This window comes from Lynx canadensis, chromosome C2 (assembly GCF_007474595.2).
Source record: "Lynx canadensis isolate LIC74 chromosome C2, mLynCan4.pri.v2, whole genome shotgun sequence".
NCBI lineage: Eukaryota > Metazoa > Chordata > Mammalia > Carnivora > Felidae > Lynx > Lynx canadensis.
The window spans coordinates 44,913,334-44,919,687 of NC_044311.2; positions in this window are offsets into that span (position 1 = coordinate 44,913,334).

Consider the following 6,354-nt stretch of genomic DNA (forward strand, 5'->3'; position numbering starts at 1 on the left):
TGTTCAAGATGGCAGCTGCTCTGTCAGCCAAGGTCCTTGAGTGATGACAAAAAATGTAACCTTTCTCTCAGGGTCTGCAGCCAGGCCTGATTTCCTTCCAGGCACATTCCCACAGCCTGGTGTTCTCAATAACTGCCATCGGTTTTCTCACAGCACCCCAAAACCGTAACAGTCTTTCCTACCCCTCCTCTCTTGCTTAACATCACAGGCCATCATCTTCAAAGGCCAGATTCAGTGATGTCCCTGACTGATTTCTTGGCAGTGTCTTTACCTATACAGGAAATATTTTTCCTTGTCTCAGTCCATAGTAGCTCAAAGTCAGAACAGGAACTGTACTAGAGAGAAAAATGACAGACTAGGTGACCCCAGGGATGGAACACCAGAAGCCTCTAAGAATTTCTTTGACTCTGAATTCTCATGACAGAAACAAAAGAGTGAATAAAATAATAATTGCTAAAACTTATTGAAGACTTACTGTGTATGCGGCATAGTTCAAAGTACCTCTCATTTAATCGTTACAACTCTTGGGGTAGGGATGTTATTACGCATTAACAGCTGAGGTGATCAAGGCACAGAGAATTTGGGCAACTAGCTCGGGCTCACCCAGACAGCAGGCTAGAGCGTCGGGATTTAATTCAAGGCAGTTTTACTCCAGAGTTCATGCTTTTGCCCGTTACTCTACTTTTGCTGCCTCCCCACATCAGGAATTGGATGGGGGACAGAGAGTATGTTTTGTATATTTTTGGTGTAGCATTATTAGTCTTGAGATGTTATCGAACTTGAGAAGATAGTGTTTTAATTCTTTTGTAAATGATTTTCATTTAATGCCATTTACTTAACTCCTAGTTTGGGATGTTACTCTTTTCTTTTCACTTAACTTTTTATACGTTTTTGTCTTATCTTTGCAACAAGCTTTTAAGCTCTGAAGACAACTTTGTTTTATGAAAAAAAATTTTTTAATGTTTGTTTTTGAGATAGAGCGTGAGTGGGGAGGAGCTGAGAGAGAGGGAGACACAGAATCCAAAGCAGGCCCCAAGCTCTGAATTGTCAGCACAGAGCCACATGTAGGGCCCGAACTCACAAGCCATGAAATCATGACCTTAACTGCAGTCAGATGCTTAACTAACTGAGCCACCCAGGTGCCCCTATAGAACCTACAATAGTATCCTTCGTATAGTAAGTGTTCAGGGCCTCGTTGCTGAGATTCTGAGAGCAGAATTCCATCGCAACCTTCTATGTCTCTCCTGTCCTGCCTGGGGCATTTTTAAAAAGTATTTTTAAGAATCATTTTTTGGGGCGCCTGGGTGGCTCAGTCGGTTAAGCGGCCGACTTCAGCTCAGGTCATGATCTCGTGGTCGGTGAGTTCGAGCCCCGCATCGGGCTCTGTGCTGACAGCTCAGAGCCTGGAGCCTGTTTCAGATTCTGTGTCTCCCTCTCTCTGACCCTCCCCCGTTCATGCTCTGTCTCTCTCTGTCTCAAAAATAAATAAACGTTAAAAAAAATCATTTTTTAAGGACAACTTTTTTTTTTAGAGCACTGATAGGTTTACAAGAAAATTGAGGAGGCACAGAGATTTTCCACATACTCGCACACAAGCCTATATCCCCCATTATATATTATCAAAACGTACCACACCACTCATCAGAATGGTACTTTTTTTTACCAAAGATTAACTACATGGACACAACATAATCACCCAGAGTTCATGATTTCACTCTTGGTGTTATATGTTCTATGGGTTTGCACAAATGTATGACATATATCTATCCTTATGATTTCATATGTGCATTTTCACTGCCCTAAATGTCCTCTGTACTTTGCCTGTTCATCTCCCCATCTCACCCCACCACCCCTTTCAGCAACCACTGATCTTTTTATTGCCTCTGTGGTTTTACCTTTTCTAAAATACCATAGAGTTGGAATCTTAAGGTACATAGCCTTTTCAGATTGGCTTCTTTTGCTTAGTAACATGCATTTAAGATTTCTCCATGTCTTTTCATGGCTTAATAGCTCTTTTTTTTTTTTTAACATTTTATTTATTTTTGAGAGAGAGAGAGAGAGACCTTGTAAGCAAGGGAGGGGCAGAGAGAGAGAGAGGGAGACACAGAATCCGAAGCAGGCTCCAGGCTCTGAGCTGTCAGCACAGAGCCCGACGCAGGGCTCCAACTCCCGGAAGGCGAGATGATGACCTGAGCTGAAGTTGGACACTTAACTGACTGAGCCACCCAGGCGCCCTGCTCATTTTCTTTTTATTGCTGAGTAATACTCCATTGTTTGAAAGTACCACAGTTCATTTATCCACTCACTTATTGGACATCTTGATTGCTTCCAAGTTTTGGCAATTATGAAGAAAGCTGCTGTAAACATCTTTATGTAGGTTTTCATATAAATGTAAGCTTTCAGCTCCTTTGGGTAACTACTAAGGAGTGTGTTTGCTGGATTATATGGAAAGAGTATGTTTAGTATTGTAAGAGACCTCCAGACTGTCTTCCAGGGTGGCTGTACCATTTTGCATTCTTACCAGCAATGTGTAAGTTATGGTTGCTTCACATCTTTGCCAGCATTTAGGTTATTCTAATAGATTATTTCAATAGTCTCACTGTTGCTTTAATTTACATTTCCCTGATGACATGTGATATGCTGTGTCCTTTCGGAGGCTTCTTGCCATCTGCATATACTCTTTGGTGAGGTATCTGTTAAGGCCTTTGGCCCTTTTTTAAACCAGGTTGTCTGTTTTCTTATTGTTGCGTTCTAAGAGTTATTTGTATATTTCGGATACTAGTGCTTTTCAGATGTGTCTTCTGCAATTTTTTTCTCCTAGTTTATGGCTCGCCTTTCCATTCTTTTAACGATGTCTCTCACAGAGCAGAGGTTTTGAATTGAATGAAGTCCAGCTTATCAGTTATTTCTTTCATCGACTGTGTCTTTGGTGTTGTACCTAAAAACTCACTGTCAAACCCAAAGCCATCTAGGTTCTCTGCTATGCTATCACCTAGGAGTTTTATAGTTTTCCATTTTCCATTTACATCTGTGCTCCATTTTACATTCTTGTGAAGGGTGTAAGGTTTGTGTCTATATTCTTTTTCGTTTTTTGCATGTGGATGTCTAGCTGTTCCAGCACCATTTGTTGAGAAGATTGTCTTTGCCTCATTGCATTGTCTTTGCTCCTTTGTCAAAGGTCAGCTGACTATACTAATATGGGCCTAATTCTAGGCTCTCTATTCTGTGCCACTGATTTATTTAATTCTTTTGCAAACACCACACTATCTTGATTACTGTTGCTTTACAGTAAGTCTTGAAGTAGGTAGTATCAGTCCTCCAACTGTGTTCTTCTCCCTCAGTATGATGTTGGCCACTCTGGGTCTCTTACCCCTCCATACAAACTTTAGAATCGGTTTGCCAATACCCATAAAACAACTTGCTAGGATTTTGATTGGGATCTGGGACTTTTTTAACTCATTCTTTTTTTTTTAATTTTTTTAAACGTTTATTTATTTTTGAGAGAGAGAGAAACAGAGCATGAGCAGGGGAGGGGCAGAGAGAGAGGGAGACACAGAATCCAAAGCAGGCTCCAGGCTCTGAGCTGTCAGCACAGAGCCCAACGCGGGGCTCGACCCACAAACCATGAGATCATGACCTGAGCTGAAGTCAGACACTTAACCAATTGCGGCACCTAGGCACCCCTTTAACTCATCCTTTAACCTCTTGCCTAGAAGGTCTTTGGAATAAGCAAACAGATTTTAGAGAAGACCTCTCTCCTCCCCTGTTCTCCCTTTCTTCTCCTCCTTCTTCTGCTTCTTCCTCTTTTCCTTCTTTCCTCCTCCTCCTCTTCCTCTATTTCTCAAGCTTGGCCCAACACCAAGAAGAGGGTAGAATAAAAAAATAGTAAAGACAGTTTATGCCTGCGAGACTTAAAATTTTAGCTGCAATGTTGGGGATGGGATTGGATCTGGAGGCAATTGCAATAGAGTGAAAAAAAAATGATCCAGGAGTTAAGACACAGGCTGGAATTCTGGCTTTGCTGCTAAATATCTGGACATGTTGCACAAGTCACTTGGCCAACATAGGACTCAATCTGTCCATCTGTAGGAAATAATAATGGCTCATATTTGTTGAGCATCTATTATGAATTCAGCCACTGTTCTAATGGGTTTACATTGGAAGAGAATGGCCAGATCAATGTTTTTCACACTTTACTTTTATGTGAGGGAACCGTTCAATAAGCTAGTCTCACATGACTCCCCAATACAAACAGCAGATAAAGGGGTATACCTAATTTATGCATAAATTGAAATGTACAGCATTTCTTTTAAATTTAATTTATTTATTTTGAGAGGGAGTGAGTGGGGAAGGGACAGAGAGAGAGAGAAGGAGAGAGAGAATCCCAAACAGGCTCCACAACACCAGTGCAGAGCTCAACGCGGGGCTCAAACTCATGAAACCATGAAGTTATGACCTGGGCCAAAACCAAGAACTGGACACTTAACCGACTGAGCCACCCAGGCACCCCTGTATAGCATTTCTTCATGAGACAATTGAAGAGATCACAGTCTGCGATCTCTATTGCTTCAAATTTTGATCTAGAACACATCTGAGAGGATAATTTTCTAACTTAGTTTTTAGAATAACTAAAAATAAATTCAGCCAAATGTCTGTGGCACTAAAGCGCTTTAGTGGGATCCTTGGTTTCCATAGGGCACAGTTTAAAATCCACTGGATAAGTTTATCTCTGAGGTCTCTTTTGAATTTCATATTCTCTCTGCATCTGAGCTTGGGTCAGGTGGCTAAAACTGCTTCCAAGGACATATACAAACCAGTCACTTTTCTCTTCCATGAAGAAATATGCTTCTTCTTCTACTTTCTAGCAGACTGACGTCTAATACTAAAAAACTATCACTACAAATAATCCTGACTTAGGTATTGCTTTATCTATGACAGTCGTAGCTTCTTTGGGTTTCAGCTTGGACTCTCAGTATGTATATCTAGATGTTTCCAGAAGCATCAAGTCAAGCTCAATAAAATTTGGAAGCCGGGAGATCTGAAATGCAGTGAATAGGAAGTCTGAAATAATATCACATAATGAATTTCAACAATGCTACTTACATGGAAAGAGTGGTCCCCATTCTACTCTATACCTGCGTGACCCCTGGCCAGTCACTTTACATTTTTGGGGCCTAGTTTTTTAAACCAAATATAAGCGTTATGTCCCTTCCAGCTGAAGCCTTCTTTATTCTCTAATTAGTTAACCTCTCTCTATGACCAGCGGCTCTGCCTTCTATCCCCACTGCTTCTTAGTTAGCAGCAGGGCTGGATCCATAGATCTACACCCTGTGCATATACTGGGCCCCACTTTCAGAAGGCCCTGTAATTGGTTTAATGCTGTGCTGTCACCACATTAAAATTCTTAATAATTTCATATTTGAATTTTTATTTTGTAAATGAAGTCCAATGGGTGCACATCAGTAGAAGAGTCACATGGAATATGCACGTCCACTGCTGTCCCTTGTCACCTTATTTCCATTGCATTCAAGATGCCCACTGGTACAGAATCCCAGGGAACCCACAATACACAGGAGTACAGCAAGACCCATGTGAGTACAAAGCAAGTACATTATGTGTATGACTGAGTAAGCAGGAGTGCCGACAGCTCTGAAAGGCCAAGCTTTCTATTCAAACTAGAACTTGATTCAAACTCAGAAAGAAGACAGTGACACTCTAAGATACATGAACCATCAAGGGATGCTAATGTGGTCTTTGTTACTCATATCATTTCTCTGCTAGCCAACGACATATGTTGAAAATGATGACAGAAAAGGAAAGGGAAAGATAGGGCAACCTATAAGTCTTTTCTTTGCAGTCCTTCCTTGCTGAAGACAGAAAGTGTTAGTAGAAGGTGTGAGTATCAAGAAGTGAAATTAGGAACGCCTGGGTGGCTCAGTTGGTTAAATGTCAGATTCTTGATTTTGGCTCAGGTCCTGATCTCCTAGTTCATGAATTTGAGCCCCACGTTGGTCTCTGTGCTGACCGCACAGGGTCTGCTTGGGATTTTCTCATTCCCTCTCTCTAGGCCTCTTTCCCATTCTAGCGCAGGCTCTCTCTCTCTCTCTCTCTCAAAAGAAATAGAAAACATTAAAAAAACAAAAGTGAAATTAAATCAGTTGAACTAATTTTGTACAACTTTTCCATCGTTCTGGCAAGAACAAAATACATAGGCAGGCACAAGATATGAAATACAAATTGTATAATTTTGGTGATTCTCCATACTAGTTAAATGTCTTTATATTTGCCCTTTAAACTGTCATTGCATGATATTAAATGAATGTTAAAACTCATAATAAAATTTTAATTTTTCTT